Below are 14541 nucleotides of genomic sequence, written 5' to 3' on the forward strand. Positions count from 1 at the left end.
AAGTATTTTAATAATTTTTTCAACTGTAGCCCTTCAAGGTGGGAATGCTACCCAATGAGAATGCATATAAATCATCACTGGGCACCTTTATCCTTGGGAAGGGACAATTGGATTAAAACCTACTTTCCAAAATTCAGAATTTTAGCATATCGAATAGGCTTAATTAGTTTCATCTCTCCCTTTTATAAAGAGAGATTTCCTTATTTTAGTTATCCATTTAATCATCCATTTAAAGACTTAACAAGCAATTATAGAAAGTTAAGTCATTAGGAGCAAAATTTAACTCCTTTAATATTAAGAAGGCTGGGTAACTGAAGCAATCAAAGACCAGATCACACAGAACATAGGAAATAATCTTACCAAACACAAAATCCTTCCTTTCCCTTTGTAATCTCTACCAAGAGCATACCATCGGTACAAGAAAACCCCAAATTTCAATTCCGTATCAGGGGACTTTTTAAATCAAAGAAAGTTCACTTAAATAAACCCATTTCAATCCTAGCCAACCTGACCCATACATATGATTTCAAGATTCCTTTTCCATCAACTCCCATAAGCCTTTCAGCTTTTTTTCTTTTTCCTTTCTTACTCTAGAAAAATCATTTTAGTCCAGGACAAAATTATTCTTTCCTTCCACAAAATGTGTCTTCATTCCTCATACCTTCTCCTCCAAGCATGAATCTCTTAGTTTCATGTGAAATCTTTTTCTGTCACTGTAACATCCCGATCAGGCTTTGTCACAAGTGACCCAAGATTTATTGGAAACTGACAAAATTTCACCTAAAAATGTATCCCACTTATCTCATTTGCCTTTAGCAATTACTTTTAAATTACTTCTTAAAGGCTTCATGAGACCTCAAAGTGATTAGCCATTCTCTCTAAAGAAATGCTTGTTTTAATTAAACCAACAACCTTAAGCTACTCCATTCACTGAAGACTCATACTAGATCACACACATTAGGAAGTGAATGGGTTCATGTCTGTTCTCTCTGTTTCATATAAGTGCTCATTTGTTTTAAGCCAGGGGTCCTCAAACTTTTTAAACAGGGGGCCAGTTCACTGTCCCTCAGACCGTTGGAGGGCCGGACTATAGTTTAAAAAAAACTATGAACAAATTCCTATGCACACTGCACATATCTTATTTTGAAGTAAAAAAAACCAAACCAAAACAAAACAACAAACAAAAACACCCGCATGTGGCCCGCGGGCCGTAGTTTGAGGACGCCTGTTTTAAGCCAATTGGGTAAGTTCCTTTACAACCCAATTCTGCAATTATAGTTCAGTCTTGGCAATACCATCCACCTGTAGAAATATACCATATCTACAACATAAATACATAGACAGATATAAACATACAGATCACCACAGACCACACTTTCCTAACTTTCATTTTAAAATGCTAGCTTATGTGTCCCAGGCACAGAAATACAAAACTCAAAAAAACAAAAAGAAAATTGGATCTGAATTATGTTTTTATCAGATGGACTAAGTTCATGTTTTGCTCCGATGGCCAGAGTATTTGCATGCTGTAAGGATTCCTTTAGAGCTGTTTTTAAAATCAAAGATATATTTTCTTGTCTTTGAGAGCAAAGATCAAATAGATGACACCAGCTAGAAAATGTAGTGTGTGTGTGTGTGTGTGTGTGTGTGTACACATACATGTGTGCCCATTGAACCACTTGACCTGGGTTATAGATAAGGTAACAGGAGAAAATGGTGGATATCTGAATTACATTAACGTAATGTCTACATATCCTTTACCACAATTCTATCATCACATTATAAATGCTAACTTTTCCATTTTTATTAGTAATCTTTGATCCTTTATTTTCTTTTTCATCCAACTAAAACAACCATTAATGCACTTGATAAGTTTCTATCAAGTTCAAAAGTATTTAGCCGCAATCCAAAGTTTCTTTCCTTCTTCCTGCCCTGTTATCCAAGCTGAAATGCTACAGAACTTTAATTTGGTCAGAGCTACGAGTGAGGAAAGATCGTGAAAGCTGAGTTGATCCGAGGCAACCACAACACACCGCTTCTTCTGGGAAGATTACCTGACATTTTCTTAATCTAATAAATCTCTTCCTCCCTTCTGCCCATTTTGTTGTTGTTATTGGTGGGGGTTTGTTTTGTTTTGTTTTTTACTTTCTGCCCTTTTGTTGTTGTTGTTTTATACTTTCTCACCTCCACCTCCATTCACTTGTGTGGTTTTCTACTGAACAACACCTATAATAATTTATCAGTTCATGTCTCCATTATTTGGGGGTTCTGGATGTTTTGTGAATTTCCACAGAGTATTTGTATGGGTGGAGCATATAATTTGTTACACATTGTTATAGGCATTGGCAGTAGAGGTGAGAATATTAGGCAGAGTGTATGAATGTATGTGTAGGTGAGTGTGAACATGGAAAGTTAATGCAAAAATGTTTCTATACTGTTACAGCTCTGAGGGGGTTGAGAATCTTTAATCTCTGTCTATATTTGGAAAACGATTCTCCTGTCCCTCTTTTTACCCTGCCTCTAGCTGACTTCACAACAGTGTCAAATGCCCCTGAGAGGGAGGGAATGCATTAGCTCAGGGATGATTCTAAACTGATGAATGAGCTCTGGACTGGGGGTGCCCCTCAGTGGGCCCACTGACACACTAGAGAATGTGGCAAAGACCGGAGCAGATACACAAACACACACGAGAAGAACCACGTCACAGAGTCTGAAATCAAGATACTACGTTTGTGGAGCTGGTTTCTCTTTGGCTTGGAGTAAAGAGAAGTAGGAGTAAGTCTGCCCCAATTCGATAGGCAAAGCATTCGGGTCTCAACAGCTGTATCCTGAAAAGTGTGAGTGGGACTTACCTATGGTGGGTAGAAAGAACTGTCAAAGAGATAAAGTCCATTATGATCACCGGTGTGACACTTGAGAACAGTATAAACAATATCTGTAAGTAAAAGAACTAGCCCTAAGCTTTGGGATGTGTTCAGTGTGTACCAAACGGGAGGGAGACTTGGTAGGCGGTGCTCCTTCCAGCAGCTTCCCTGCGGTAGACGTGCCAAGGGGGACCAGGGTCCTGTCTCACGCAGTTCAGCACTGCCGGTCCCCATGGTGTCTGACTGGTGCTACAGGAATGAATGCACGCTCGCCAAGCTAGCTTATTCCCTCAAGTGTCTGAGAAGTCTTCGGATGGTCCCTGATACCTGTTCCCATTCTCCATCAGCTGTCGGCTAGGAGGCAATGAAGAGGAAACACTCCTAAGATCCAAGCAGGAGAAGGAATGCAGGGCTAGAGGAGGACCCACACCAGGGATATCGGCTCTGGCTTTTTGCTCTCTGATGGTGGGCGGGAAGAGCATTATATATTTAGCACCTCGCATCATGTGATGCTCCCTGCAAGGAGATGCCAGCCAGGCAGCATTAAAGGTTCTTAAGGCTTTTGGAAGCAGGCTGTCTCCATAGCTGGGGTAGTTGGTTTGTACTGATGCTGCCCGGAGCTCACTGTGCGCATGTATCACGTCCTCTGAGCTTTACCTACTTAAATCGCTAACCATCCTACCACATTTCTCCAACTTTAATCAAGTAAGACAAGCTGCAAGGTAGCCGACATACGTGGGGGAAAAGCTTGCTCTACAGCTGGAAGAAATAAGACTCATACTTTTTAAGAAAAAAGAGGCTGTAATGATTCCTTGGGCACACTGAATTATTTATGTCGTCGGAGATGTAGAGAAGACTCCTCTGAACCACGAGAGGAGCCACGGTCACTCCCCAGTGCAGTAAAAACGTCTGTGCATCAGTTGCAACCACAAGTCATTTCTCTGCTAGTTGCTTTCATTCCAGGGAACAGCCTCTTCCCAAAAGAAGGATGGTTTTTAAAGTAGGATTTCCTGACTAGTCCTGTAGGGGTTGGGGAGGGACGGCGAGGGTTTGATTTATCCAGCTCTGATCACTTCACTCAGTGCTACATTTTAAGAACCGAGTTGGGGGAGGAGGGAACTGGAGAGCAGTAGGTAGAACAGCGAAAAGACGTTAGCAGGTACTCAAACTCTGAGCTGTGTAAATATCGAACATCAGCGTCCAGCCTGCAGAGCTGAGCAGAGTGGAGGAGGAAAGGGAGATTTCGTGAATAAAATGTCTTGCCAAATAAACTGAGTCTTTTTACCGTGATTTCTGATAAAGAGCAATTTTCTACCTTCTGAAACAACTCGTCGAACACTGGTTTTTTTATCTCGGATTGTGCAATCACTGTTTCTTAATAAAAGCGATCCATTTCCTGCAGGTGTTTCCAATCACCATTACCTGTCAAGTGCCCGTGCGCAGCTTCCAGAGCCCCGGGCGTGGCCGTGTGTGGCGGTGCTGGTGCGTTTCACTGCTAACGTGACAAGCAACCTGTCCTCCCGGCGCCCAGCAGCCGGATCAATCACAAACCACTTCGCAGGCGCAGGCCTGCCTCCTCCTCAGACACTTACAGGGGTTCAGAGGTTTGGGGCAGTACGTTTCTGCAGCCAATCTCGAAACCTCTTGGCCTTAAGAGAAGCATTGACGTTTGTAACACTGCAGTGGTCAGTGCTCTTTATCGCTGGTCTGTTGCTTTGAAAGAAAGCCACTTTCAAAGCCGTTTACCACACCCAGTCTATTTTAACCATATCACTCAGTGGGCCGCAGGTCCGGACACTGAAAGGAAAAAACAGAAGGAGAGATTTTGCACTAAATATAGCAGCATTAAAACTAACCTCTTTAAAACTCACGGCACCGCTTTATCAGAATGGAGCCCGCTATTCTTCAACCGTCCCGAGGCCGTGACTGCAGCTGGGATGGTCCCGGCTGCTCCGAGCCCCTCGCTCTCTTCATAGGCAGGGGGATGCTGTGAACCGTGTGCCTAAAAAAAGTAAAGAACACTTTGGGAGACTAAAGGAAACCATGGCTTAGTGCAGGTCTTTAGCAAATGGCCTACTCTCACCGGGGGAGCAGTTGTTGCCCGCCCGGCACCCGGTGGCGGCACTGCCAGCTGCAGGCACAACTGGGGTCCCAGCAGCGTCTCCCTCGAGGTGTCCCTCATTAGGAAGGGCTCAAGCACGTAGGTGGATGTCAGGAAAGATGGGTTTCTCTGTCCCCGACTTCATTCAGCCTCAAAACCATGATCAGAGTACAGGTGGTTGAATTGAGTGTGCACTCAATGTGGAAAGTCCTCTTGAACAGAAGAGAGAGAGCACATCTGGCCATGCAAGTATTTAATACTCCAAGCTTTTCGTTGATGTGCAAATTAATAAAATCAGCCCGTCGTTAAAGTGAAGTTACGTTCGTGTCTGATTGTTTCTTAACCAGCACTTCAAGGACATAGCATCTGGCTTCATTACCGCGTGGGACTCCCTGGTGCACAGATGCGTTCTGCAGCTAAGGAAACAGCTGATGATAACTATTGGGGATTTGTTATTTCCTATAATGGCTTCAAATGAAGTTTGCTGCATGAGTACATTGCTCTCATGCAGGCCATTCATCTGTATCGATTTCCCATAATCTTTAACCTTGTTTAAATAATGGGCTTTAATTCCAGCAATTAAATGGGGTGACATAGTAATAGTAAACGTACACTTACCATGTATGAGGCACTCTGCTTGGCTTATATATTGGTTTATTTAATTCTATGACAAATCGTTGAAGTTAGAAAATTATCGTTTCATGGGTAAGAAAACAGGCACAGAGGAGCTAACTTGCCTCATTACTTATATGTGTTGGAACTGGGCTTTGGACTCATGAAGACTGACTCCAGAACCCACACTCTAATCACTGCACTGTGCCACCTCTAGTCTCAGCCGGAGATGGTAGGATCCTCCTGGGCCCTGCCTCCTGTTTGGTGTAGACACATGCTCAGTGTCAACAGTCTTGAATCTGTTTGATGTTTTTATCATTATGTTACATGTGTCTTTGAATTCCTATCCTATTCCCTACCATTCCTCTAAGACAGTGGTTCTCAACCTTTCTAATGCCGCAACCCTTTAATACAGTTCCTCCTGTTGTGGTGACCCCCAACCATAAAATTATTTTCGTTGCTACTTCATAACTGTAATTTTGCTACTGTCATGAATCATAGTGTAAATATCTGTGTTTTCCGATGGTCTTAGGCGACCCTGCTAGCAGCTCTCAACCTGTGGGTCGCGTCCCAACCTGTGGGTCGCAACCCACAGGTTGAGAACCGCTGCTGTAGAGCCTAAGACCATCAGAAAACACAGATATTTACATTACGATTCATTAACAGTAGCAAAATTACAGTTATGAAATAGCAACGAAAATAATTTTATGGTTGGGGGTCACCACAACATGAGGAACTGTATTAAAGGGTTGCGGCATTAGGAAGGTTGAGAACCACTGCTCTAAGAGCTTATGATCTGTTCTGTAGTTCAATACAAGCAAGAAGAAAATAAAACCCAGAAAGGAGCCAACCAGGACTCTGAAACAAACGGTCCTGGACCTTCAATGTTCACATCCAAATGTACCCGCGATTCCTGGCTCCGCAGCACACGGCTTTCAGGTCAATGAGCAGCATGACAGAGCAGCATGGGAACGTAGGTAATGAAATCACACAGCCTTTATCAACGATTTGCTTAAGTGGCTGCACTTTACAGAATGTTTAATGCACATGTTAACTGTTCTTTTAGTCTCTCCACGTTCTGTCTCAGAAAACTTTGTTATCTTGTCTACCCAGAGAAATGCCATCCCTGAATTATACTTTGATAAGAAGCCTACAACCATTATATAAAGATATCATTACAAGAGTTGTCATTTCCAATGATTCAGTATCTTCGGCACAAATGGTGTTTAATGCATTATCCATTACCCACTGGATTGCCTGATATCCCCCTTCCGAGCAAGAATCACTGGTACAGTATTGCTCAAACTTTGCTTGTAGAAAACAGTTGTCGCTGCAGATGTGCCTGAATATATAATTTTTTCAGAAAATGAAAATGTAACTGTCATCCCTTTGTTACTAAGTTTATCAGGATTAAGTTTAATGACATGCAACAGAAACCCAAACTACGGTAACGTAGCCTAATGGTTTATTTTTCACGACGTTGGCAGATCGGGGTTGGTGCAGCCAATTGGGGAAGTCATCCTGGAAAGCAAGTGCAAGCTGCTAAAAGGTGGCACATTTACAAAAGGCCACGCACCTTCCCACTGCAATTTCTGCCTCCGCGTCACATGATGCACGTCCCCAGTGGAACCTCTCCCAGAGCACTGCTGGCCAAAATTCTGGGCAGTGTAGACTCCAAGACTCCCGAACCCTTTGGATGACTCAACAACAATATTTAACCTTCAGACGAATGATTCGAGTTGAGGATTCTAATATCCTAATACTAGAGGCCGGTGCACGAAATTCGTGCACGGGGGTGGGGTGTCCCTCAGCCCAGCCTGCACCGTCTCCAATCTGGGACCCCTCAAGGGATGTCCGACTGCCCGTTTAGGCCCGATCGGGCCTAAACGGGCAGTCAGACATCCCTCTCACAATCCAGGATTGCTGGCTCTGAACTGCTTGCCTGCCTGCCTTCCTGATTGCCCCTAACCACTTCTGCCTGCCAGCCTGATCACCCCCTAACCACTCTCCTGCCAGCCTGATCAAGGCCTAACTGTTCCCCTGCCGGCCCAGTCATCCCCAACTGCCTTCCCCTGACAGCCCGGTCACCCCCAAATGCTCTCCTCTCCATATTACCTCTTTAGTAGATAGGGTTTTTTTCTTTAACATATTGGACAGTGTACCTGTCATGGTCTTCACAAACCAGTAAAAATGTAAACCCAAACTAAAAGTGTCATAAAATAAACTTAAACAGGAATTTCATGAGACCTTAGAAAGGTGATATGATGTGGTTGTTTCTTCCTTTCTTCTTTCTTTCTTTTTCTTGATGTTTCAACTTTTGTCCTTTCTTTCTTTTTTCCTTTTATTCCTTTTCTGTCCTCTCTTTCTCTTAACTTTTCCGTTGGTAGAATTGTCAGTACTTGGATCTGTCTTGCTTCCAGAAGACAAAGAAGAGGGAAACACACAGTCATCTGAAGAAAAAGATGATCTATGATGGGATCAGTGGTGTTTCTGGTTTTGCTCTTTTCCCGGTTTGATTGTCATTTCTGCCGGCCCCGGCATCTTCAGGACTTGTGCGTGGGCACTTCTTATTCATGTCTACAAAACATCCCTGCCTTGGTGAAAACTGTAGGGGAAAAGGCCTTCCTGGGTGGGCTCAAGCCCTGCCCAAGGTGCTGAGGAACCAGGGTGGGGATCACTCTGCACCGCCGACCTCGGGGTACTCTCCAGTAATGTAACTGCAATGTCCAGGTTTGCCTTCAGAAATTAGTTGTAAGTTACTTCCGATGTGAAACCCTACCTCAGACATTTCCATGTGGTTCCTAAAGATTTTAAACAAAACCCATTTACCTCCCTAACCTGGTCAGAACTTTCTACCCAATGGGAGAGGTTTGCTGGGCAGCATCGCACAGATATCACCGCCCATCTGGGATCACTCGGCTAGCAGCAAGGGAAGTTCCAAGGCTATAGTGTGTGTGGGGGATCACTCCATGGGGGTGCAGCCTGACACCCCAGGCTGCCTCTTGGAGGGAATAGCTCTGGGGGGCACGGCTGCCTCCCAGGCCTACACCCCCCAGCTGCAGATGGGAGCTGATCTCAGAGGGGGCTGTGTGGGGGGGTGGGGAGGGAGGTGTATAGGCAGCTCCTGGGTCTCCCAGGCCCACAGCCCAGGCTGGGACAGGCAGCAGATGGCTCCTGCCCTGCACCGGCACCTCGCAAGCCCAATGCCTGGGCCGCTGTGGGCAGCTGATCGCGCCGGCCTTGCGCAGTCGCCTCCCAGGCCCACAGCCCGGGCCTCAGCAGGGGGCTGGTTGTGCACACCTTGCACAATGTAACTGCAATGTCCAGACCAGACCCACGGCCCTCCGAGACCCATGGCCTGGGTCGGGGCAGGCAGCGGATCCAGGCGGCCCTGTGCAGGCGCCTCCCAGACCCACGGCCCGGGTCGGGGCAGGCAGCTGATGGAGGCGGCCGTGCGCGGGCGCCTCCCAGACCCACGCCCGGGTCGGGGCAGGCAGCTGATGGAGGCGGCCATGCGCGGGCGCCTCCCAGACCCACAGCCCAGGTCGCGGAGGGCAGCTGATGGCGCTGGCCCAGTACTGGCGCCTCCCAGACCCACGGTCCAGGTCTCAGAGGGCAGCTGATCATGGCGGCCATGTGCAAGCGCCTCCCAGACCCACCTCCCGGGTCAGGGCGAGCAGCTGATCATGGCAGCTGTGCAAGGGCGCCTCCCAGACCCACAGCCAGGTTCAGGGCTAGGAGAGGATATGGCCGGAGGGCAAAGCCGCCTCCTAGGCCAACAGGCTGGGCTACTCGCTGCCTGCTCTCAGCGGCAGCCTTCCCTGGGACTGGGGGACTCCTGCGGGCCTGAGAGGACTGGGCGCCGCCATCTTGTGTCTATGGGCGCCGCCATTTTGTCGCGGAGTGATGGTTAATTTGCATATTACTCTTTTATTAGATAGGATTGTGGCTGAATATGTAGACCCTTCTGCAATTTGGTCTCTGACCTGTTCTGTTTTGTGCTTTAAACTCTGAATCAGTCTACCTGACTGCATTGTCCATTTCACCACAAGACTTGTTTTACTAGTTTATTTTTGCAGACTCCAAGGGACATGGAGGTGTGGCCTGCCTTGTGACCCCTCGCCCCCTGCTGGCCATGTCTTAGGACTCCAATGGTTGGCCATCTACTGTGACTCTACCTGCTGACCATGAGCCAACTGAAACCACTTGTTCTTATCACAACCCTACTTGCTGGCCACTGAGTCAGCCAACCTGTGAAAGTCACCTGCCCCCTCCAATCAGAAAAATGCATGATGTATGTTTATGATCTTGTTTCCCTAGCAACCCATCAGCTTCTTGCAACTCTCACTTTTAAAACCTTTGTCTTATTTTTCCCACCTCAGAGCTGGTATTCGGCTCATCCGGAAGGCTACGTTCTCAGATGTGCAAATCATCAAAATCGAACTCTCTTTAATTCCTCACAAGAGTCCTGTGGAACTTCTGTTTACAGAGCAAAACAGCATGCTTCTGCCTATGATGATGTGACGTTTCTTCCTACAAATGAACATGCTACCATTCTCCCCTCCTAAGTCACCAGATTTATCTCTGTTTCAGTCCCAATTCCCCTTTGAGATCCTGTAGTCTGAAGCCAAAATTTACATGGTCACCACTATGTACCTGTTGTTGATAATCAATTTGTTAATATTAACATACCAATATATTCATAACAATGCAAGGAGCAAAATATGCAGGCTTGTTAATAGTCCTTATTTTAGTGACTGTCCCTACAGCCATAGTTGGTATTTGTCACCTTCTCATCCCATTCCTCATATTCTGTTCGCTTTGTCTCTGCCAGCTACTCAGCTGGTCAAGAATCTACCAAGTGGGGTGACCCAAACCTTCCTTCCTGAAGCGTCTGAGCCCCTTCCTGCCTGGTCCCTGGAGTGTGGCAGGACCATCGGGTTCAATGCTCCGCCCCCCCCGCTCCCCCCCCCCCCCCCCCTCGCAGCAGTCCTCCTCTTTGCTGTTGCTTCAGCGGCATAAGAACTGCCCCCTCAACAGAACCTCTGTTGATCCCTTGCTGAAAGCAATTCCTCCCTTGGAATCTAAAATGTCTAGACCAGCTGCATTTGAACAAGAAACAAAAATTCTGCAGGTGGGTTGTTAGGGGTAATGGTGTGAATCTACTCATGTCTGCCTCCTAATTCTTAGACCCGTTTCTAGCCTGTGGGTGCAAAGGGACCCTAAAACGTCTTGGACAGCAGGTTTTCACTGCTCTTCCAGGATACTGGGATGGAACCGGGCACACCAGCATGTGCCCACTTACCTAGTCCCTCTTCCCGGCTGCCCCACAAGCAGCCAGTTCTCGGGTGTTTGCTACTAGCTTAGACCAACTTGAGAGACAAAGGGCTGGCCCAGCGTCCAGCCCTGCCTTCTTCCTCAAACACTCAAACATGTACAAGGAAAACACACACGTTTGCCGCGTCTCTGGTGTCAATAAACCGCGAAAGCTACATTTTTTTTTCTTTCTCTTTTGAAGACTCCCCAGTTCCCCCTGCCCCCACTCTCCGTTGGCAGACCAATTTTAAAGTGTTAAATTTAGGGGGAGATGTCATCAAAAGGAGAAAAACAGGTGGGGAAGCAAGAGATGAAAACACTCTGACAATTCACTTCTGTTTTTGCAGCTGGGAGAGCTGCAGATTTGAATTGTGTTACCTCCCTCACCAAGTTAATTCTTTTTTTTTATAAAAACAGCAACAAAAAACCTCACATCTCTTTCCTTCAATCAGTGTCAACAGCCAATTACAATCTTTCATCACCCAAAGTGTAATAACACATGTTATCACGGGAGAAAACAGTTGGACTGACAAGATGAGCAATTCACTCCTTTCTTAATCTTGTAATCACATGGTATGCAGCAGTTTACAATAACAGGCACCCAAGCTTGGCAGTCAATTACCCGTAAAGGCTGTATGCAAATTCCCCATCATGGCATGTTTGCCTTTGGCACCGAAGCGCGTTGTCTTCCTGGAGGAGACACAGGAAGAATTAAGATCGGCTCCTGAGAGAACCTTCTCCTCCTCCGTTAACCACTGCCGAAGGCTGTTCATTAGGCGAAGAGGGCATACTTGGTAGTCTACGTAACCATGACTGGCATTTAGGGGCAGCAAAAACCCAGGCAGGTGACGTGACAGAAGGCATTTCGCCAGTGCTGTCACATGCTGGAAGACAAAAGGCCTCCTGCCTATGGCCATCAAATATGTGCTGATATGATTTGGGCTTTTTCCCTGACGTCTTTGCGAAGCTCAACTTTGTTTTCCGTGCTCAAAACCACATTCCCCCCACCCTGGCGAGTGTGAGTGTAGTGGGTAGGAATCTTAGATCACAAACTGAATTGTGAAGGGATTCCACATATAATTGACAGGGAAAAAAATTGACAATAGAGCTACCATATGACCCTCTTCTGGGTATCTACCCCAAAATGTTGAAAACACTTATTCATAAAAAATATATGTATCCTGATGTTCATTGTAGCATTATTCCCAATAGCCAAGACATGCAAATAACCTTTGACAGATGTCTGGATAAAGAAGTGTACATATATACAATGGAATACTACTCGGCCATAAAAATATTGCCATTTGCGACAACCTGGTTGGATCTTGAGAGTTTTGGGCTAAGTGAAATAAGTCAGAGGATAAAGGACAAGAACTCATGTGGGATATACAACAAAAAGCAACCAATGAACAAACAAAACTAATAAACACATAAAAATAAACTCATAGATACAGACAACAAAATGCTGAATCATCCTTAATTTGCCCAAATGTAACCACTGTAGATGATTTGTGGAAGACACAACGGAGCCCAGCAATGCTTAGAGCCTTAGGCTTGACAATCTCCTATCAAGAGTGAATAAAATATATCTATTTCAAATCAAAGACACAGACACTCTGCTGCGGACACGGCGTGTTGCATTCATTTCACACATCTAAGGCATAGATTGCACAGATACACTTCACTGTGAATGTATGCAAAGGTGCTGGTGAAAAGTGTATTAAATGTCTCTGTCATTTCCAGTACCCAGAATGCTGTTGGTGGATGTGGCTGGTGTGGCATGCCAACCACTAGCTCTGCAAACAGGAATATCTGATAATGAGATGTCAGAATACATGATCAATGATAAGTTATTGATAACAGGCTATGAAGGATTAGAATTCTTACTATTTTTATATGCATTATTTCAATTAATTGTTGAGTACCACAATTCACAAGCATTGTGCTGAACTATAGAAATATCAAGCTGAAAAAATGTCATACTAATTTCAAGGTGTTTGTGGTCTAATATGGTAATCAGACTCATTGGTGATTCCAATCACCCAAGATAACTACTAGAAAATACTGGTATGTTTCTTTCTAGTTTCCTCTGTGCCTACCAACCATATACCAAAATTAGGATCATGCTGTTTTATTTAGTTAACAATGTCTTGTATGCATTTCTTATAATCTTTGAAAATTTGAGTTTTAACGACTTCATGGGATTCTGTTATGTTAATGTTCCACAATTGTTACCAAAAAGTCATTATTGTTGAGTACTTAACCTTTGAAGTTTCCAAACTTACTTTAGCATAAATACTGATTGCATGAACATCCTTGTATATAAATCTGTCTACACTAATCAGATTTCTTTCTTAGAATACATCCTGAGAAGTAGATTTACTGGTCCAAGGGTATGAGCAGTTTTAGACTCTTACAGATATGTGACCAATTGTTGTGGATCTACCCTTCACATAATTCATTAGGCAAGTGTTTTTTCATTCATTAGCAAGCCACTATGTGCCAGGTGGGGTGCCCCTAGCACGAGGGAGACATTACTGAGCAAACCCAACAGGGTCTCTCTCTGTACAGAGCTTGTAATTGACTAAAAGAGAATCTAGATCTAACCTGAGAACAAGAATCTTTGTAGATTTGATGTTAAATTTTATGCAGAATTAAGGGTCGTGGCCAAGGAAGAAATAGAAATAAGACTAAAAGGTTGACTCTCAGAATACCATTTATGCAAATAATTCCAACAAATAGCATCAAAATTTGCCAAGCATTACAGCTCCTCTCAAATGACCCATATATTATGTATGTGTGCAGTTAGTTAAGGTTATGGGGGACCATTAGAAATTGTGATGGTTTGGAATCACATGGTGGGTTCCTATCCTGTTCCAAACACATAGACATTCTGGGGGAAAGGGTAACGAGGACGGGAGGGAAGAAGGGAAGCAGAAAGGAGAAAAATTAAGCTACAAACTAGGAGAACATATTTGCAATATACATAGAACTGATAAAGGATAAACAATCAGCTTTATAAAGAACCCCTAAAGTAAAAAAGGAAAAGGCAACTGAATAGAACAACAGGCAAAAAAGATACAGTATTTCACAGAATAAAAACACCCAACGGCCACTAGACATGAAAGGATGCTCAATTTCATTAATGATTAGGGAAGTGCCTCTAAAAACCAGAGTGATGTATCATGTTACATTCATCAGATAGGCTGCCATGGAAAGTCAGAAAATAGCAAGTGTGGACAAGGAGTATATTAAAAGAAGCTTTTTATATAGTGCTCTGGAGTGCAAATCGGTATAGCCGACTTGGAAAATAATTAGACGTTACCTTTTAAAACCGCAAATGTGTCTCTCCTGCAACAGAAGTTCCATTCCTGGCTGTACCCATAGAGCAGCGCTTGTCCACGGGCACCAGCAGACACACCAAGGCTGTTCAGAACAGTGCTGCTTGCTCTGAAAAAGGCAAAGAGGGGAAAAGACCAAAATCACCATTGACAAAGGAGAATGGAAAAGTGGGAAAGGAAGGCATGAACTATAGCTTCACCTGCCACCAAAGAGGAATCTCAAAAACATACTGTTGAATGTAAAAGTAAGTCTCAGAAGACAACAGACGATAGCATTTTCATAAAGCTCAACATCAAACGATGCGTA

Source organism: Cnephaeus nilssonii, assembly GCF_951640355.1.
Source record: "Cnephaeus nilssonii genome assembly, chromosome: 12".
Taxonomy (NCBI): domain Eukaryota; kingdom Metazoa; phylum Chordata; class Mammalia; order Chiroptera; family Vespertilionidae; genus Cnephaeus; species Cnephaeus nilssonii.